The sequence below is a fragment of the Leptidea sinapis genome, chromosome 3, assembly GCF_905404315.1.
Source record: "Leptidea sinapis chromosome 3, ilLepSina1.1, whole genome shotgun sequence".
NCBI lineage: Eukaryota > Metazoa > Arthropoda > Insecta > Lepidoptera > Pieridae > Leptidea > Leptidea sinapis.
Genome location: NC_066267.1, coordinates 7,275,782 through 7,298,147, shown reverse-complemented (window position 1 = coordinate 7,298,147; position 22,366 = coordinate 7,275,782). Strand labels below are relative to the sequence as shown.

General features: G+C 35.5%; 1 protein-coding gene and 1 long non-coding RNA gene across 2 annotated transcripts in view; one reads left to right on the top strand and one right to left on the bottom strand.

Annotated features, from left to right (window-relative positions):
- The window catches only part of LOC126979507 (uncharacterized), a 39,686-nt gene extending 24,202 nt beyond the window's left edge, over nucleotides 1-15,484 (bottom strand). Inside the window, exon 1 of the long non-coding RNA XR_007732833.1 lies at nucleotides 15,469-15,484. This is a non-coding gene — a long non-coding RNA (uncharacterized LOC126979507). The remainder of the gene's footprint in view (nucleotides 1-15,468) is intronic.
- A 10-nt stretch (nucleotides 15,485-15,494) lies between these two features.
- LOC126979400 (glutathione hydrolase 1 proenzyme-like) overlaps nucleotides 15,495-22,366 on the top strand; it is a 106,003-nt gene continuing 99,131 nt past the window's right edge. The window contains exon 1 of the mRNA XM_050828683.1: nucleotides 15,495-15,699. The gene's annotated coding sequence lies outside the window, so the exon portion shown is untranslated. The remainder of the gene's footprint in view (nucleotides 15,700-22,366) is intronic.

The window sequence follows — 22,366 nt, the reverse complement described above, 5'->3', positions numbered from 1 at the left end:
CTATGCGGAAAGGATTCTAACAGTTTAACTTTCCACTCAGGCCATGAAAACGACATTGACGGCAGTGTTTGATACCATGATTTTGCTACGCCACTCAGTGTAGGAAGTGCATAGTGAATTATCTGATCTTTACCCCACTTATATAATCGTGCACATTCCTCCACTTTGCTAAGCCAAGAATTAATAGTTTGGCCTTTGATCATGGGATCAAACTCTGGAATAACATTTCCTAACATGGGGAATTTCTTTCCTTCCGGACGGTTATTAGAAATAGATTCAATCAATTTTGTCAATAATAACTGCGTAGTACTATCATTAAAATCGGAACGACTCACGTGTGTACGTCTCGGTGAAATGCTTCTGGATCGACGTCTGCTCGCGCCGCTACTCGGTGTACCATGGCCCCTCGATGACCTCGCACGTCGTCAAGAATATTCATCGCGTGAACTGCCACCATGTTCGTCATGCGGTGAACGGACTGTACGTGTCCGTTTCCGTTTGTGCCGAAGCTCGTCCGAACCTTGACTTCAACTGGAATGACGACGACGTTGTGTTCTTTTTACATGAACCTCTGATTTTGTTCTGCCACGCGTCGTACTTCGAAATCTGCGATCACGCCTCAGTCTCGTTGAATGACTCCTGCTCCGACTTCTAAACTTCGTAACCATAGATTTTCTTCTACGGCGTTGTTCACGAGTAGGTGTCATACGATCGGAATCACTATTCATATTTTCGCCACTAAAAGATTCAATTTTTTTATCACCACAAAATGGCTTTGGCGCGGAAATTACAAGTAGATTTTATTGATCCCTCTTCTGAAATGTAATATCACTTCGAATTTCCACAAATAAAACGAGGATGTCTTCGATAATAACAGATTTATTGGTGCATGTGTGCACGGTTCGACAATCAGTTGGCAACCAGCTTTAAACATTTTAAGGCTTACAGATGACGTTTGTTTTCTACAAACATCAACTGTCATTCTTTTAATGTTTCATAAAAATGAAAACTTCTTAACAACAAAGATTAGACAAATATTATGTAACCGATCTAGATAAATTATACAAATTATCGTAATAAATTGTGTAGTATACAATTGATTCTTACAATATGAAACATGACACGACCAATCTTATAATGTTACTAGCTGACGCAGCAAACGTTGTATTTCCATATAAAGTAATAAAAACAAATAAAAAATAAAAATTATTGGGTATAAATAGATGACGACCTACGAATTCCCAGACCTACCTACTGTATCTACATCAAACGGCACAAAGATGTAAGACTAAAGTTCTTACTAGAATGAAAATACTTGACAAAATAAATTGTTAGAAAAAAAAACTAAAATCTTAAAGCAAACATTTATTGGAAAGCTAACAGTAATTACATAAATTTTTCGAACAAAACATTAATTCTTATATTTTATGCTAATTAATCGGCAACTTTCGCTTGAATTTGTTTATAGTACCTCTAATTGTGAGAGGTAAAAGATAACAAACTGGCAGTGCCTATTAGTATAAAAAAGTTGTTTTAAAAGATAATCAATATTATATTAAATAAAAAAATATAGGGCTGCACTCCGTGAGTACCGGCTGAAGTCAAAAATTGAACATTAACATTGTGCATTGCAGAATATTTTGGAATAGTTAGGCAATATTTTCGCACGAATTGCTTTATTTATCAGAATAAAAGTACTTGCATTTATGTGGTTAAATACAATATTCATTCATTGCGCTATCGTAAACAAAGATTACAATTTGTTTTACATAAAAAAAGGATATCTCTCAGAAAAATCAAGTTTCAACAAATTGTCCAACAAATTTCCGATCAGGCCACGAGTCCTGAGGCGAGTTTAACATTTTATACCCACCCCAAGAAAAGTGCTCAACGCCGCTACAGAAACTTTCACTTCAAAAACTTCAAACATAAAATCATCATAACATTATATCACCATTATATTTCACAGGTTAACTTGTGCCAGTTTAACGCGAGAGTGATGGTTGATATTAGATTTAAAACCTTTTTATCGTCACTTGCATTTCATATACTAGGTTCCAACTTTATTTTAGTTTAAAGTATTTTGTATTACATTACTAACAATGTCAAATTTATGTTTATATTCCTTGAACAATTAAAACTATACGTTGAACTTTTGTTTAATCCTGATCAAAACTCCTATAAAAAGTTGGCAACTTCGATAGAAAAATGTGAATACTAATACATTACACATGTAATGGCAAACTTCAGGCATAAAAAACAATCTCAAACTCATTATTTGGGCTGTCTGATAACTACATTCTACATCCGGAGTCAAAGTTTATGGTTCGTAAACAATATACGATTTGCATAATACCATCGTTAGTATAACTAAAGGAAAAGTTATGTCCCAATTAAGAAGTTGTTTGTAGATATTAATATAAATATTTTTATTTACTAGTGCCGTATTCATTACAAATAATACTTCTTTTTGCAAAACATTAATAATTCGTATTAAATTCGACTTTTTGGATATTCAGACAGACAGCGGAAAGCACCTTCGTTTTATATTATTTCTAGAAGTTTCTGTGTTATTATTTTCACAATGATGGCCTTAATATAAATTATATGCAACATTTGAGATATATAGGAAAATCCTTGAATTATAGGCTTATAAAGTAATGACTCGTATGTACTCCTCACTCATGCAGCATGCTTTCCAAAAAAAATAGAAAGTTATTAAAGGATTTGTGGTAATTTCTCTTTCAGAGTAATCATGGCTTGTGGCTTTTATTTAATTTGAAAGAACGAAGCAGTATTTTGTTGACATTTTGTATTATGCGATCGTAGACTTAAATTGTAATTGCGGCATTTTTCCGATTTTATGGCATCCTAGCTAGTGTTTTGCTGTATCCTTGCATCCAGTGCAGGGAAAGGTAATTATTTTAATGTATTATACAAAACTTCTTTTTTTTGTATAAAGTGTATTAAGTCAAACATAATATCAATAACATAGTTGTATAATTGTTCACTTAGTTTCGATGTTCTCTACTAGATGGCGTACCATAGTTATTTAATGTTTGCTTCTCGTTATGAAGCCACCACGATTCTCTAACGTAATGATCATCTAAAATATTAATTCTGAATTAAAATATGAAATCATCAAATCTGAATAAAGAAACAAAACAATTCAAACCTGAATTATAATTCCCAAATATCAAAAGGCACTCAATAATTAAAATTTCATTCAATTTGATAACGTTTTAATTGATTCACGTGTAATGTATTTATTAACCACTGCTGAATGAACTATAAATGATTGGCTTGTATTATCATTATTACTAAACTGTGTATATTTTATAAGTAGCTAATTATTATGAACGAGCTATTACTTACAAGTTAATGGATGGGAAAATAATATTCAGGATTTTTTAAATTTGGAAAAACTTATAAATATGTGGTTATTTTATGGATATCTTGCGAAAATTTAATGATGGAGCACATAAGGTTCAGCTAAATAAACACGCTGATATGTCAGATAGTGAGAGACAGAAGACTTTTTTTTTTGCGCCCAAACAAGGGAAAGGGCTACCCCCGGGATAACGACGGGAGGGAGGTGGTAAATGCTCATGCATACCAACGCAGCCTAAGTCTGCGTTGGTTATGTGGGACTCACGTGAAAACCTAGGTGCCTACCCACTAAACACCACATGCAATTGGCTTTGGGCATGTGCCCTCTAAGCCAACATCGAAGGCGACCTTCTCTTGGGGAGAGAGAGGCGCAAGACAGAAGACAGTGGAACATTTTTTTATGGAAAAGGAGGACAAACGAGAGTAGGTGCGTACTAATAATTCATATCTAAACACTCTCAGTAAAAAAGGTTACTAAAAGAAATAAAGCATTGTTAAGTTCCGAAGCGAGTAGTGGTCGAAGGAAATTTGTAGCCATATTATTTTAGAATAGAATAAAAGAAATTAACAAAAGTTCTATAATAATTTAACGCAGAGGAAACAGTTCTCTGTTCTACTTCCAATTGTTTTCATAGATATAGCTACATTTTAATATTTTCTTTTCAATTATGTTAAATGACTTTGTATCCCATCAATTATGTCTATAATCTACCTAATAATAATAATATGAATTATAAGCCATAAGGTAAAGATTAGGAATAGGAAATAGAAATACACTACTTTCTATAAGATTTATATTTATAATGAAAACAATATAATTATATATAATTACTAGCTGAACCGACAGACGTTGTTCTGTAAATTATAAAAAAAAATACTGTTTTTTATGAATTTGTCAATAATATTTCATTACATCAAGAATTATTTTGTAAAATATGCTCCCTGTCAATGACCTTCTATATTATGTATAGAACGTCATTCCACCCTGTTGTTAACTATAATGCAATTGTTTCACAGTGGAACTGTCAAACCTTGCGTCAATACTTTCTCTCATAGAAAGTATGTCGATACAAAACAAATATTGGAAATAAAAATAATTATTAAAATCCGTTCGTTAGCTTAGGAGTCCATCGCGGACAAGAAACGTGTCACGTAATTTATATTATATACTATGATTTCATATGACAAAGGACAATATAACTAACATCATATTACATATCATTTTTAAAATACATAAGAGCATTAAATGCATGATGCAAATAAGTCGCCCTACAAAAATAAATTTTAGGTTGATAGAGTGCAACTTACGCACGCAATGGGAAAATATTTAAATAGCTAATGTCGATTAACTTATATTAGCACGTTTTATTTTCTGCAGAGACATTTTATAACGCCATCTATCGGTGACTTAGGTAAGCTTAGTTGGACGCAAGCTACAATTTTATTTTAATGCTAGCTAACCCGGCAGACTTCGTACTGCCTCAATGGATAAATAAAAGAGCAAAGCTTTTGTATAAAATAAACTTGAAACAAACAATAGGAATCCTTTTTTTTTATTAAAACAAATAAAAAAAAAATGCTCGGTATCAATGAAATTTTATTATTATTTTCTATTACACATGACGTTGCTTACTTACAAAACAGAGTTTTCCTGAAACCCTGGCTATTTATAAGATTTCAATTTGATATTGACAGACACACACAGCTATGACACAGTCTGTTAATGGATTTAAAGTTTTCTGATAAACTATATTTTTTGTTTTGTTTTGTGGTGCGTTTAGGTTCAGAAATTTTATTTGCGACAAAACTTAATATTTAACAATCTACATAAAATAATCTGATAGATAGTTAACAACTGTAGTAAATCTACCAACTATAGTGACATATCTAAAATTAAGTTTATTTTTTACCTCCTGAGACAGTTGCAAAGATATAAAAATTCTAATTAGTTATTCATTTTAAACTATTATTTTAATTTGATTTCTTAACGACGGGGGACACATCAAAGGAAAATCATAATCGTTGTTTTTATTTAATTCCGAGCATTTTCATATTTATTCACCTTTTAAACCTTCTCTGGACTTCCACAATTAATTTAAGACCAAAATTAGACAAATCGGTCCAGTTGTTCTCGAGTTTTAGCGAGACTAACGAACAGCAATTCATTTTTATTTATATAGATTAGTGAAGATGTGAATATTAATATCGACTATCAATTCGATATTGAAAGATAAATTAAATCCAAATCAGACTTAAAGAAATGCTTACTAATGTTAGGCCTCCATTTCAACATTATGAAGTCGATAGAACTCTGACCATAGAAGTAAGTGTTTATATTAGTCTTTACGCTTGGTATATAGATTTTAATTTTGTATACTAATAAAGTAAAAGTACCCACTAATTAAACATAAGATAAGTACAACATCCAACAGCTTTTAATAACTTTGTATTGAATCATTGCCGGTTCTTTGTTTTTTTTGCCCCCAAACAAAGGGAAAGGGCTACCCCTCCGGGATAACGACGGTAGTTTTAAAAATATACACGAGAATGTAATAAGATTATCACAATTATAAGAATTGTAAAGTGAATAATAAAACACACTTTTTTATATGAAATGTTAAAGTATCATTTGATTTATTATTGCTTAATTATTAAACTACAGTTACATAAAGCCGACTTTTTGGATATTCAGACAGACAGCGGAAAGCACCTTCGTTTTATATTATTTCTAGAAGTTTCTGTGTTATTATTTTCACAATGATGGCCATAATACAAATTGTATGCAACATTTGAGATACATAGGAAAATCCTTGAAGTATTGGTTTAAAAAGTAATGCCCTGTGCTGCCCCGGGGCGTAAAAAGAATAGGGTAGTCCCAGGTCCAAGGGTGTCGTAAGAGGCGACTACGGGCTTTTTGAAAGTGGGAGAGTCACGCTGCTGTCTTATGACGTCAGCACAATCGGGCCAGACTCGTCCGGGTTACTTACCACACTCGCACAGAATACCGGCGTGAAGTAGCGGCCTAGTGCCGCTATGTTTCGCATAGGTTAGTGTCGAGGACCGGAGGCCATTCCCCCCCGTCGTTCCCCCCCCCCCTTAACAAATTTGAGAGCGGTCCTAAAAAAGAAATTACTCCAGGAGGGTACCGGCTCTTGCAGAGCCGGAGAATCCCTCCCCGAGCATTCGCGCTCGGGCTGCCCCTCGTATTCTGGGGAGGGCACAGTACCGCGTATGTCACAGGACAAACAGGGCAGCAACACCACGGCACCCCGCTCCACGCTTAATGTGGACTTTTGTAACATCCGGGGAATTCACTCCAACTTAAACGCCGTCCACCACCACCTTGAGACGGCGCAGCCGGCCTTGTGTTTCCTCACGGAGACGCAGATATCTCGACCTAGCGATACGTCATATTTAACGTACCCCGGGTACAAAATTGAGCATAATTTCATGCCTCATGCCGGGGTATGTGTGTACGTTAGGGAGGATATCTGCTGTCGCCGTCTCGGCAATTTTGAGGGTAGGGGCCTGTCTGTACGCAGAAACGGATCACCTCATGGGCTGCGTTCAAGCGGCATTTGATGACGTGCTTGCTCAGATCCCCTCCGCTGAAATCGTAGTCTTGGGTGATTTCAACGGGCACAATGCCGAATGGCTTGGATCACGTACCACAGACTACGCAGGGCGATCAGTGCATAATTTTGCATTGGCGTATGGTCTGTCCCAATTGGTTAAGTCGCCGACGCGGCTCCCGGATGTGGATAGCCACATGCCGTCCTTATTAGATCTTCTGCTGACTACACATCCCGATGGTTACCAGGTCTCTGTCGACGCCCCTCTCGGAACGTCCGACCATTGCCTGGTCAGGAGTGTAGTGCCTATCCGACGCCAACGTCGCAGACCACCAGCGACCCGCCGCGTTTGGCACTACAAGTCAGCAGATTGGGATAGGATGCGTTCCTTTTTTGCATCCTACCCTTGGGGCAGGGTTTGTTTCCCTTCGGATGATCCTAGTGCCTGCGCCGTTGCAGTAGCCGATGTGATACTGCAGGGCATGGATATTTTAAAGTTAAAGCAGCATCTGACTGCAAAAAACAGGCGTATCGAACTTGGGTTGCGGCGCTGGGCTCAAAAGATCCAAACTGCAAAGTTCTGAAGAGGAAATATAACCGTGCCTCCAGATTTTTTAAGCGGCAAATCGCCCGTGCGAAATCGAAGCACGTCGTCAAAATTGGCGAGCAGCTTTCCAGTTACCCGACCGGAACACGCAAGTTCTGGTCGTTGTCGAAAGCTGCTCTTGGTAACTTCAACCAGCCGTCCATGCCGCCGTTGCACATGAGGAATGACACCCTGGCCCATACGGCAAAAGAGAAAGCCGATCTCCTGTGCACTTTTTTTGCCTCCAACTCGACTCTTGACGACAACGGAAAAACACCGCCGACCATCCCGCGGTGTCAGAGCTCCATGCCTGAAGTACAGTTCCGACAGAAAACTGTTAGGCGAGCTCTGTTTTCGTTGGAAGCCAGGAAGTCGAGCGGGCCGGATGGCATTTCTCCAATCGTGCTTAGAATGTGTGCCCCTGAGTTGACGCCGGTGCTAACGCGTTTATTCCGGCACTCTTATTCAAAAGGCGTAGTCCCTGATTCATGCAAGTCAGCCCTTGTCCATCCGATCCCAAAAAAAGGAGACAGTTCGGATCCGGCAAACTACAGGCCTATTGCTATTACCTCCCTACTCTCCAAAATCATGGAAAGCATAATTAACCGCCAGCTCTTGGTATACCTTGAGGGTCACCAGTTGATCAACGACCGGCAGTACGGCTTTCGCCATGGTCGATCGACTGGCAATCTTCTGGTATACCTAACACATAGATGGGTGGCGGCTATTGAAAGCAAGGGGGAAGGCCTGGCAGTTGGTCTGGATATAGCAAAGGCCTTTGATCGTGTATGGCACAAGGCGCTCCTCGCAAAACTTCCATCATTTGGGCTTCCCGAGAGCTTATGCAAGTGGACCTCCAGCTTCCTCACTGGGCGCAGCATACAGGTCGTTATCGACGGTTATTGCTCGAATCCCAAGCCCGTGAACGCTGGAGTGCCCCAAGGCTGTGTGCTATCTCCCACGCTGTTTCTTCTGCATATCAATGATATGTTGGACACCGCCAACATGCATTGCTATGCAGACGACAGCACTGGTGATGCCGTATACACGGGCCGTGCAAGTCTCTCTCGGGAAAACGTCGACCAGTGCCGGGAGAAACTTGTGTCTTCTATCGAGTCCTCTCTCGAGAAGGTCGCGGAATGGGGTAAGTTGAACCTTGTCCAATTTAACCCCCAGAAGACTCAAGTTTGCGCGTTTACCACTAAAAGAACCCCATTTGCCGTATCACCGCTCTTCGAGAACACTTTCCTTAAGGCCTCGCCTAGTATCGGAATACTGGGTCTCGAAATCTCGAGCAATTGCCAATTCCGTGGCCATCTGGAGGGCAAAGCCAAACTGGCTTCAAAGAAACTGGGCGTCATAAATAGAGCACGGCAATACTTCAAGCCGGCCCACATTCTAGCGCTCTACAAAATGCAGGTCCGGCCTCACATGGAGTATTGCTGTCATCTCTGGTCTGGCGCACCCCAGTATCAGCTCGATCCATTTGACAGCGTGCAACGCAGAGCAGCTCGAATTGTCGGGGACGGAGTACTCTGTGAACGGCTGGATCACTTGGCGTTGCGTAGAGACGTCGCTTCATTGTGTGTCTTCTACCGCATTTATCACGGGGAGTGTTCCGAAGAGCTGTTCAACCTGATTCCTGCCGCCGAATTTCACCTTCGCACGACACGCCACAAGTTACGATATCATTCCCACCATCTGGATGTGTGGCGGTCCTCCACAGTGTGGTTTTCAAGGAGCTTTCTTCCTCGTACCACGAAGCTGTGGAATGAGCTTCCTTATGCGGTGTTTCCGGGACGATACGACATGGGTACCTTCAAGAAAAGCGCGTACACCTTCCTTAAAGGCCGGCAACGCTCTTGTGATTCCTCTGGTGTTGCAGGAGAGTGTGGGCGGCGGTGATCACTTAACACCAGGTGACCCGTACGCTCGTTTGTCCTCCTATTCCATAAAAAAAAATGACTCTTATGTACTCCTCACTCATGCAGCATGCTTTCCAAAAAAAAGTAGAAAGTTATTATAGGATTTGTGGTCGGGGTGGGGGGGGGGTGAGGGTCGGGGACGTAACTGAGCCCTGAGGCACTCCCGACCTGATGGGTCGGGGACGTTACTCAGATGACATTTGTAAAAATCAATGTAAAATTAAAAAATATTTTGTTGACATAAAATCAACAGATTGCTGGTCAACGTCAAATCACCAAAAATACAATTCAAATACATGCTAATTACTCAAAAGCTTAAACATATATGTTTTAAAAATAATGCAATCCATCAAAATACATGGCTGAACCAACCAAATCGAACGAGGATAGCAGCCTCCCACGAACCAGAGACCTGGAAGTCGTGAAATTTTTCACTACATTCATAGTGAAGATGGATTTCAAGAGAGCATTAAGAATTGGTAAGGCTATAACTACATTATACATGATACATTCAGTGAGTAACTTCAATGATTTGCACATTTTTAATAGAAACGGGAAAAAATTGTATCGTAATGCGTCCTTTCCAATATTGTATTAAATCCAAATATCCAATAATCATTTCTAGCCGAGTGACTTTTCCGAAGAAATCCCGAAATCGTAACGGTGTTACGATAGCACTTAAATGTAAAATAACATGTGACAGTACGATAATGGATGCCATCATCCTTCTCATTCTTTTGAGGACAGTATTCTTTTAAATGTGTCAAATTTCATTACAGATTAAGAACATCCCTTAATATTATATTTTCAACAATTATATTTTGGTTTTAATAAATAACTATACTAGGTCCTAAAGATAATTGAGAGCAAAATTTAAAGAAATTAACATCTTGACTGTTGCTTCTGAATATATTCTTGGTTATGTTATGTATGTTCATAGGCACATAAGTGAATTTGCTAGAAACTGTCATAACCGTAATGTTAACACCAGGAACAGACATAAACTTATAATGCCTACTACTCGGCTAAGTCGAGTTAGTAAGTCTTTTGTGGAGCGATGTATATGCTTTTACAACAAGATGACAGAAAATGTTCAAAACAAAAGTTATTATTTATTATTCAAAAGAATTGTTAAAAAACGTTTGTGTGGTAAAGGTTACTATAACATAAATTACTTTCTTATTGATACCACAGATTGAGAATGAAGTAACCGCCTGAGCTATTAAATAATAAGTTTAATTGTACAATTTTGTTGCTTCCATTCTTCTCAGGTCTGAGGCATTCTTTTTGGAATGGGTGGTAGTTTTTGACTTGCAATAGGTGATGTCACATCCTATTTTGAATAAAAATATTTGAATTTGAAATGGGCTTAGTTTTTATAAGTCCCGACAACAATATTCACTTGATGTTTGGTGCTTATATATTGCTGGTGCTTCTTTTACAGTATTATTAGAGGGAGAGAATGGACTAGAGGCTTACCTGATGGGAAGGAGTGAGGTAACCGCCCATCGACATCTGCAGGACTTATGAGATGTGTTGCTGGAGTGTAAGTAGGCAATGTGCTCTAAGCTTCAAAATCCATGTGTCGAATATGGTAGGAAAAACTGCAGTCGTAATTGATTCCAAATATTTGCTGTACGAAGCTAGAAGGTTCAAGAAAAGGATCAAGCCTAGGAATCATAGAAGACTTGGTCGTCGGTCATTCGAGCTATTCTCGAAGTGGAAAAGAAAGAATCAACTGGAACTGAATTAAAAATTTAAAAAGAAGCGGCCCCCTGAGTTTCTTGCGCCAGTTCTGAGGTACATGTTTTGAAATGGCAAGTTGATTTTGAAGTTTAATAAGTGATTTTAAAATCGATTAAAAGAAATCAAGTAAATTTTATGTACATACAAGTTGACCCAACAGACGTTGTTCTGTATATAATAAATAAAATAATGTTTTTATATGAATTTGTCAATAATATATCATAACATCAAAAATTACTTCATAAAATATGCACCCTGCTGTCGTAATGAAATTGTTTCACAGCAGAACTGTCAAACCGTGCGTCAATAAATTCTCTCATAGAAATTATGTATGGACACATCAAAGGAAAAACAAATTTGTTGTTTTCATCTCACCTTTTAAACCTTCCCTGGACAACAAATAGTTCAAGGCCAAAATTAGCCAAATCGGTCCAGCCGTTCTCAAGTTTTAGCGAGACTAACGATAATAACATTATATATATATATATAAATGAATTGCTGTTCGTTAGTCTCGCTAAAACTTCTATCTATCTATATATATATAGATAGAAGAAAGATTAGTAGTATTGTCATTTTGTACAAATAGTCTGTGTTTTCTATAAAGTATTTTCAGTCAAATTAAATATATATAATACCCAAGACGAAACTACCAAACTGTTTACATTTTCGTATCTAAATGTTTGTGAACTATCTTGACAAATCTATTACAACTTGAGACAAATCTGTTAGAACGACTCCGCAAATTACTTTGGAGTTTTCAGCTCGATTGAATGCTTACTCTTGCAATAGATAATATAGTTACTTCATTCCATTATTTATCTTCAAACTCGGGAGTTACTTTTATTAGGAACAGGGAATATCAACAAAAAATTATTCCTATCACGTTTCGTGGAGTGGATATATTTCAAATCATTCTTTACAGGTTTGCTGAGTTTCAAGCATTTGAAATCCGCAACCCTCAGAAGTATTTCGAATTTTTGATATTATTTTTCCTTCTTCTGTATGACCTAAGAGACTTTTTAAGACTTAAAAAGTGATATACTATGAAATTACCCCTTATCTTATTTCGCTCTGTTTAGCTATCAACGTTACTACGAGCCAACTGTTTGTTGGCCAAATAGTAGTTGTAAAATTATCACTCACTAAAATATAGTAAGTAGGTAACGAAACGATGAAAAAATAAGAGTACGTTCCAAGATAGGTATTTTATTTCTAAAAATAATATTTCTACTACTACAATAAGCCTTAATTAATAAATTTTTATTAATAAGAAATGCCTTATAGCTATTTTTGCAATTTAAATTACTAAATACCATTAGCTCAGCTTAAATTAATTTTAGACTGGCTCTTTTGCACTCATCTTGCCATTTTGTTATTTCATTACAGAAAATACACCCGGACATACAGGCAGATGTTGACGGAATTAAGAGAAGAAATTAAATTATTTTTAAAATATTAATGAAATTTAAGTCACTGAGAACTTGTTGCCATTTTTCAACTACGATAGTAGCACTGTTAAATTAGAAATAGATAGTTTTCATCTTCAATGATTTTGTGGTAGAGACACCTTACAAAATGTTGACTAATAATATTATACATTAAAGTTCTTATTAAACTTCAAAAAAAAGATAGTTTTACCAAAACAGTAAAGAATTCAAGTCAGCAAATAGTTTATTGTCACTCTATAAGTCGCTAATCCTGAGCCAACTCGAGTACGCGTCCGTTGTCTGGTCACCTCAATATAGTACATATACTGATATGCTTGAGTCTATTCAAAGACGTCTTCTACGCGTCTTGACGATTAGGTTTGGTCTAAAAAGGGAGCTAACTACATATGAGGAAAGGCTATCTTTCTTCAAGTGACTTAGGCTCGAGAGTCGTCGCAAATTGCATGGCCTAACGACTTTATTCAAAATAATCGATGGCACAATTTCTGCTACCCTCTTGTCGTATAGTCATCTAAGAGTTCCCAATCGGTCTTCAAGACATGAATCTGTAATAATAACGTGTCCTTCCACAACCCTATCTATAGAATTTGTCGTCAATACAATGCCCTAATACTCGAAAATAGTGAAATACCTTACATCCCTAATCATCTGTTTGTAAATGGAAATCTAGTTTAAATAAATTCCTTAATTAGTCTAAGTTATTTAAAAAAATCGTAACCCTACCATAATTATTCACGTTTCTTTGACCAAATATATATTTTCTCTGTCTTTTTCTTTTATAATAATAATATTACATTACCTAACGCTAGGTTTAAAATTGTTATTTTTATTGTATTTTAATCGTTATTAATTTATGCTAAACATGCTGTGTACACACCGGCGTGGAGTTGCAGCCTATTTTGTATTTAGTTGATAGTTTTTTTGTTAATTATGTATTTGTTGTAATTCTGTTGTGTGTTATTACCTATTAAATAAATAAATAAACAAACTTGACAGCACGAATCGAAATTGTCAATCTGTCAAACTCAATGTGAATTTCACATTTCGAACCGAACGTTACTGCTTTGATGCCATTGAAATATAGTAGTTTCACCTACTATATATTATTTCATATCTTATAACTATATTCACAATACTACGACTACATAAAATTAAAACTATCATTACGTGGAAGCGTACCAAGAATACTGGCAGCATTACCGCGTTGGATAGCAAGGCTGATCCGTTGACCGAAATAGCTGCCAGCGCTTGGGCTTCCAGTAGCCTTATTGAGGCGCGAAGATAGTATTTTGAACATTCTTTCTGGCCCCACGGGCCAAGTGTCTCGACCCCGGACGGCACAAAGATGTATGACTCACTGAGACCAACATATTTGCGACGCTTGCTGTCTTCGGCAGTCGAAGCAGCAGCCCCAGCACCAACTGACGTAACTTGGACATGAGAAGGAAAACATCTTTTTTCAGAAATATAGTACTTGGGCATCTAATACAGTAGGATACTATATTATATAGTAGGCTTGACAACTCTACCACAAGCGCCAACTCAAATATCAATCTCATCACCTTAATGTGTGGCGGTCATCCAAACTGACAAGTATTCTCAAAGAGTATAATCTTCCACGAACAAATAAAAAATCTTCCTTCTTCAGTGTACAGGTCCTGTTAATATGGACACCATCAACAAACGAATACACCCATACGGTAGGTATTGGCATGCCATTTTTACTACAAGAGACCATGATTGCATCACTACGTATATGCCCGTATTCTTATTCGTTCTCCTAAATAGAATCATAGTTTCATAAGTGTTCGAAATAAACCCATCAAATTCAAATTCAAATATTTTTATTCAAAATAGGATTTAAAATCACTTATTGAACGTCAAAATCTACCAAACTACATCGATCTGCATTATATTACAAATGACGACCCATATAGCCGAATGGTTAGTGACCCTGACTACTAAGCTAGAGGTCCACAAGGGAATACAATCAAGTATATGATGAATATGAATGTTTGTTTCCGAGTCATGGATGTTTATATGTATTTATGTATGTTTAAGTAAGTATATTGTATTAAATATATCGTTGTCTTGTACCCATAGTACAGGCTATTCCTAGTTTGGGGCAAGATATTTTGTGTAAATGTGTGTCAATATAACATTAAATATATGACTTTACAAGTTTCATCAAATTGGGGTTATGGAAATGGAATTTGAAATCCATAAAAATTACAAATATTGCTTAGTAGATATAACATTAATTATTAATAACCATGTTGTTGCCTTCGATAATTTAGTACGCGTTTATAACCAATTGATAGTAGAGATCCGCGTACTCACCATTAGAACCATAATATAGTAATATAAGTTTCATTGATTAGTTTAGTACCTTAAGTAAATAAATATTATTACCATAAAAACCACTTAATATATCTACCCCTAAGTGCACCCCTTTACAATAAGCAATTTGTAAGCGGAAGAAATTCGCACTGATCTATTTTACACTTGATATTTAATGGAGAATATTGAAAAACATAAGTTGTTATAGGTAGCATAAAATAATTATTTGTTGGAGAGGTAGAGATCTAGCTACAGTTGCATATTTAGCGATCATTAACTCAAAACCCAGCATGTGACACGATTACTTCATCACATCTTCAATATATGTCACTGTATAACAAGAACACGATCATCTTGAGAGTAATGAACTAAGAAATAATCATTCAATAAAACAGGTTTGAATCGAATGGTTATTGGGAAGCCCTAGACGACAGAAGATTATAAAAATGATGGGTACATACGTTCGTGAGCGTCTATAGTCCCAACTCATTGACGATTCAACCGGCGCGGTCAGTCGGTAGTCAGTAAACTCTAACAATAAGTCTTATTCATACATTGCGATAGCGAAAATAATTCGAGATTGTTCACATAATTCTAGTATTGCAGAAACAAAAGTGTATTTCGACTTGTGTAAAGTGAAAAGTGAAAGTTGTTAAAATCAAAAGTGAAGTTGTGTTTGATAAGATTGCTGAGTGAGTATTAATCGTCCTTGATTTGTGCAAATTAATCTTTCATTGTTCAATTGTGTTTGTAGAAACTAAAATTAGGTTTTAGAAAGAATGATTATTTGGCTCTAGCTTTTAGCATAAAGATTTATCACAAAATATTTTAGTTAAATAAACTTATCTGTGATAAGCATAAAGTAAAAAGTAGTTACTAATCTATAAATTTAAAAAGATCGTTCACTTCTCATCTACATTGATGACTTAATGCTTAAGTTGTTTAAAAATTACTTTTAATAATGTGTTGTTCTTTAACAGTATTTTACCTACTTCTAAGTATCTATGTTTACTAGTATTGTTATTATATTTTTCCAAATTTTATTGTTTAAACTGTATAATGTTTCGCACGATTCGTACAATTATAATTCAAAGTGTGTTCACGTAGAGCTCTTAAAAAATGTGATAAAATTATCATAATTATATTATTATTCGTTTTCAGTACTGGTTATGTTTGCGGACTATGGTGCCAAACTACAATTGAATTGATTATTTTATATAGTGTCATTGTCTTAGAGCCTTCAAGTGTTAATTAGCTAAATCAATATTATCTGTTTTTATTATTTATAAATATCACATCATTTTCAACAATTACTATGACTATTATATCCTCAGATATCACTGCTTGTTTCTGCAGCTACTTGTTCGTGTAAACGTTTATGGAGTATGCCATATATGAGCGATAGGTTACCTATAAAAAATTGGCTCAAGTATTTTTTTTAGTATTATTAATTTTCTGATGTGAATTGCACCTATATGTTTATCAATAAATTGTACGTCATTTTAAAGGAATTTATGTTAAGAATTAAAAAAAATATGGTTGCTTAAAAACTTAATTTATGCAACGATTTGGTTATTATTTGTATATCGTCGGCAGAAGCGATAACCAAATATTATAATATGCAGATACACATGTTAGTGTAGTTACATTCTGTATATAGTTATTTGACAAAAACCAAGAACAAGGGAAACTGAACAAGAAGCGATCATTATTTCATTGCATTTTTGGTTGGAAGTGAAAGCGTCAGTGATGACGTAATGATGTTTTATGTGGGTATCTCAGGCTCCGGGCTGGAAAATTGATTGGAGTGTTTGCATCACATCAACTCGAACACGCCAAAATAATATATTTCACATTTATATTATTTATAAGAACCGACTGAAATATCGCTTGCTAAATATTTATTTAATTTTTCCCACTCAGATGACGCTATAACTTTAACTGTTAACCGTAACCGTCCAATCTTTGCCGGTTAAAGCTATTGTTAATATTAAATAGCGACCTGTCAAAACTTTCAAATAAATATTCGAAATTGACCTGATAGTTTAAGATCCCTAGCCTATCCTAGCTCGATTCTGCAGGTTTTTTCACTAAAAATAATTTTAAATGGCCATTTCTAACTGTCAATCGTAGTTTATCTTAAATAGTAAATAAAAAAATTCAATTTTGTACTAAAATAAAAACATTAAGTGACTGTAAATAACCAACATCAATTATAGATATACCTGTTCACACCTGGCAACCCTAATGTTGCGGCTAACTGAGAGCTGGAAACCATATTTTTTTCAATTCCTTTACAATGACGTATAATTTATTAATAAAAACATACAGTTGCAATTAATATCACAAAATTATACTAAAATTAATTACAGGTAATTGCAGCAAATTTTTTTGTGGAAAACCTATCACTTATACATTGCATACTTCCTAAACGTTCACTTATAAAACATATACCTGCAGAATTGAGCAGTGGGATCTTGTACCATGTATATTGGTCACTTTTTAACTTTAAGTTTATAGTTAAACTTAAAGTTAAAAAGCCAAGGAATACGATGTTGCAACACATTCCGTAGTCTATGTTAAAGTCAGCGTTACTGTTAACGTTATTTGTTACTTTTAAACCTTAACCATTACCTTAACCATAACTAGCCCAGCCTAAGTGACTGCAGAACTGTCCAACAGAATAGCGTGCGCTCGAATCTATGCCATTTCCATATAAAATTATCATTTTGGACCTCTTGACTTTTTGGACCTTCTCATATATCAACATGTCTTTTGAGATTCGTTCCTTAAAACTACCTCCGTACTGAGGCAAACCAATTATAAAAAAAAAAACTATTTAAATTAGTCAAGCCATTTCAGACTTTAGCGAGACTTACAAACAGCAATATGTTATTTAGATTAATGAGTAGGCACTGTGAAATCTTTCAATAGTTATTATGTACAGCTTTGTATTTTTTGAATATCATTAAAAATAATACCTATTTATGTCAAAGCTCCAGACTTGTCACCACTTCAGTATGTGGTCTGCTGGCATGTTCATTAAAGAGATCTAGAGAAAAAATAAAATACCTCAATGACGTTCTATACATAGTCATTGAAATACCTTATCGTTTCTAAGCATTTCCCGGCAATTTTTATTTTGACGTAATGTAAAGGAACTACAAGTCGGGCGAATCAACATGACACCTGGCTCAAATGTCGTTTTTGCAAGTACAGTGTGCAAAAAAAGGTTTTCTTTCTATTTCACTTTCTCGTACGAGAACGAATAATATTTTTATTTTTTAATAGTCTTATGCATGTATAATATAAAATTACAAAGATGTATCGGTTTAAGGTAGTAATATTAATAATAATATATTTATTTTCAAAAAACATAGTATACAATGGTGTTAAAATATTACTATAATAATATGTTTTGCTAGCACTATTCCTAGCATGCAAATATTTAACTTAATACAATGAATATCAGAATTTCGTATTTATGAATTCCTTAACACTATAAAAATTATATGCATTTAGCCAACTATATAACGTATTATTAAATAATCTAGAATTTAATTTTTTAATGCCACTCGGTAACTTATTATAAATACGAACACAATTACATTCACGACTTTTATTATATTTAGTAATTTTGTGAACATCATCTAGACTCGTTGTCTTTGTGGCTCACGTCTGTTCAGCGGATTTAGATCATTAGACTTTATCTACACCCAGAATATGAATCCTCTAAAATATTCTGAAACAGTTGGCTTACTGCTATTATTAAAACAGCCAGTCCTAGTAGTAACTTCATATCATCCATTACTGAATATATACAAGTAAACTAAGTATTAAAGAAATAATTATTTATTTTAGTAGTAATTTACATTTTGCATAGTGCAATTATTAAATTTCACTTGAATATTTTGTTCTTTTGCAGCGCTTAAAATATCTGGTGGTGTGCTGTCAAAACTTGAATCGCTCATTTTTTCATGAAAATTGGCGGGGTTTCGAATAACCTACTTTTTTTACGGCGCGCCACGTTCTGGTAGTGTGGAACGCGCGTAAACGAAAATGTTCTTTTTTTGAAATTCATACAGATACCACGCCTCGAGCAATAAGAACGTGGCTGTTTGTTGAAACTCTTTGCGCATGAAGGGATCGAAAAAAAAACCAAGGAGTGTTGTTATGAAATTCAGTACAACATTACAACACTCGTTTGGATGATGTAATAGTTATTACGACATTGGGTGTTTTAATGTTGGTAATAAGCTAACTGTTTCAGAATCTTTAATAGAGGATTTAAAGAATAGGTGTAGATAAAGAAACAAAGACACCAGCTACAACGGTAACTGCGATGCTATCGCTTAGTGGTTTAAAAATTAAACCGGTAATATAAACTGTTACCCAGAAAAAAAAACATTAACCATAACATGGTTACAAGACGTACATACAAGAGCGTCCTAATCAACGCACGCTCAAATACACATGATTTACATGCATACGATAATTTAATATTCAACACGTTGTAGCTAGGTAGATACTTAGCTAAAGATTCCACCTACCAGGAATCGATCCATAAACACCAAAAAGAATTTAATATGATAAATAAAATATTGAAAACAAATAGTGATATTAATTAACTATGTAGTAAAATATAACGTTGAAGTTACTTTTAATTTTTAACAGTGTTATAATAATTAACGTTTTAAGTTAACAATTTTAACGACAAACCCAACTCTGCTATCGCTACTGCCCTCGCAAGGCGACTGTCACGATCGAGTGAGGTGTCATGTTAATTCGCCCGAGTTGTAGCTGATCCGACAACCGTTACTTCAAATCTTAAGTAACTTAAGTTCTTAAGTTCTTAGCTGACCTCTTCGCAGAGAAAGGAATATACCTAGAAAATTTCAAGTCTCTACGCCTCATAGTTCCAGAGATATCGTCATGAGTCAATATATAGTCGGAAATCTCTTATATATTATGTATATGTAAGATGTAGGTATATAAATAGCAGCAGAGCATAAAATTTTAATGTAAGGACAATCATAAAAAAAACACATTAAGTCTCGTAAAGTAATTACTAATAATGAAAAATACCATTAAAGTCACAGTAAAACTCTATCTTTATTGAAATACCCTCCGTGAAATTAACTACATTGTACAAATAGCTTAAAATTAAGTAAGTGGATAGCTTAGATTAAGAGTTGGTCTCCGCTACGCTCCAACTAGATACCGCAGGCGTAGTCGCAAAGTCCTGCAACTAATACTACGCCCAAGTGGGCGTACTCGAGCCATTCTCGAACAATGTGAGACGTTGACGTGCCATAAATTTCTGTTAAACTTTGCTAATAATTGAAACTAAAATGACCGGTTGCGTAGTAAAACTTTGCAAAGATAATACTACAAGAAATAGGAAAAACACTGGGATCACATAATATCATATAGTATTTTGTATTTTATTAATTTCAATGTGAAATAACACGAAGCGTATGCCACGCACACAAACATCTAATAGTTGCCGTTATAAAAAAGCTATTGTTATAGGTAGTGCGGTATTAGTTGGAGGGCAGTGGAGACCAATCCATAATCTAAGGTGGATAGTTATCTTTATATCAATGAGAACGGTTCTTAAGCTGTAAGCGACATTGATGCACTGGTCAACAGTATTGGATGGCAAGAAATGTTTTATGAATAAGAAAAAAAGATAGATTCCTCAAAACAATACCTCTCGCAAGAGTTCTCGTCTACTGTTAAATACTGGAATGGTATAAATAAAGTAATATTAACAAATAATAGTTACTATTCAGTGATTATAACGGGCGTTATAATCCTTAAAGTATAATAGAGACTGGCAAATAGATCATATATAATATACCCTTACCTACACCAATATATTGCCCATCGTCGGCACAATGGTTACCGAAGTTATTGTGTGATTCTATGTCCTTGGATATGGATTTAATTTCCGTTCAATAGAAAAATTATCTTTTGAATACGGCCCTTTGTAACATCTAACAATACAATTGAACGAACCTATTCGTAAAATCAACATACTGACTATTGCGAAAACATGCTAAAAAGAGTGCAACACGACAATATTCTCATACTAGCTGACCCGACAGACGTTGTTCTGTCAATAAACGGTTCAAACCTGGATGAGTGCGTGGGTGGGATCGTGACACGACAAACTATATATTATGTAAACCTTCCTTGAGCTTCAACAAATCTATTACAAAAGATTTCATTGAGATCGGTCGAATAGTTTAGGAGTTATTAGGGAACATACAAACATACATTCTCTTTTATATTTAATATAGATGAATTTCTTAAGTACAATATTAGAAAGATGAGATGTCTTTTACCTGTTCTGTGGTTCGAATTGCCTTCATCCCACGATAATCACGCCTTAGCATAGATTAATAAATAGCTTTTTTTTAAACAAGATTCTAACCTTTGCGAACATTAATCGAACCTTCAAAGGAATACTTTTGATTTGCAATTACGAAGGAAAATGAAAATTAGTGCAACATTAGGTCCTGCTATTGCCACCGTTTAAGCTCGGATTTCGAAGATTTGGCAGTCCTGAAAACTTTCACAAAAGTTGTAGTTTTTCATTAGTTAGCTCCATCTGGACCTTTTTATATGTTTTTTATGTTAATCGGGAAGACTGACATGACAGTTTCGAGTCATGTAGAAGCTCGTTCACCACGCGCCGCCATCAGTATGATAGAAAAGGAACGCTCTCGCACTTTTGATAAACCTTGGTTTTTTTTGTAGAGACCGATATAATAGGTGAGGAACTGCAGGGAGTTGTTGTGCCCAAAGGGATTTGGGCTTTTTATTTATAGCTAACGGGGAATCCAAAGTCCTCTAGGGATTTCAATGATCAAGGTTCATTTTACCCCACCGCCCAATATTCCAAAGAGAAGACTTGATAGAACATACTAGATTCTTCCGGCACTGGTCGGTGTTTATAATATCAGTCGGTATAACAATGCATGTTGGAGGGATCCAACATATAATTGATACGAAGAAGATACAGTGTAAGAGATAGAACACAACCTAAAGGTGGAGACTGACTTATGCCTACCGTTTGTTTGTTATCGAGGCCAATTCGGCGACACAGATTGACTTGTAACGTATGTTTGTAATTATTATTTGAGCTCTTGTCTCAAGTGTGCTACATTTCTTCTCATAATGTCAGCCGTAGAGTTTGTGTGTGCTTGACAATTCAGTCTTTGGTGTCTGTTACAAAAAAACGATACATTACTCCAAAATATTACAAGTCAATCTCCACCATTAGGGAACACTCAATCAGGTGAAGTCAGCCCAGTGATGTTACCACGTTGACAGGTGCTACGAGGCAACAAT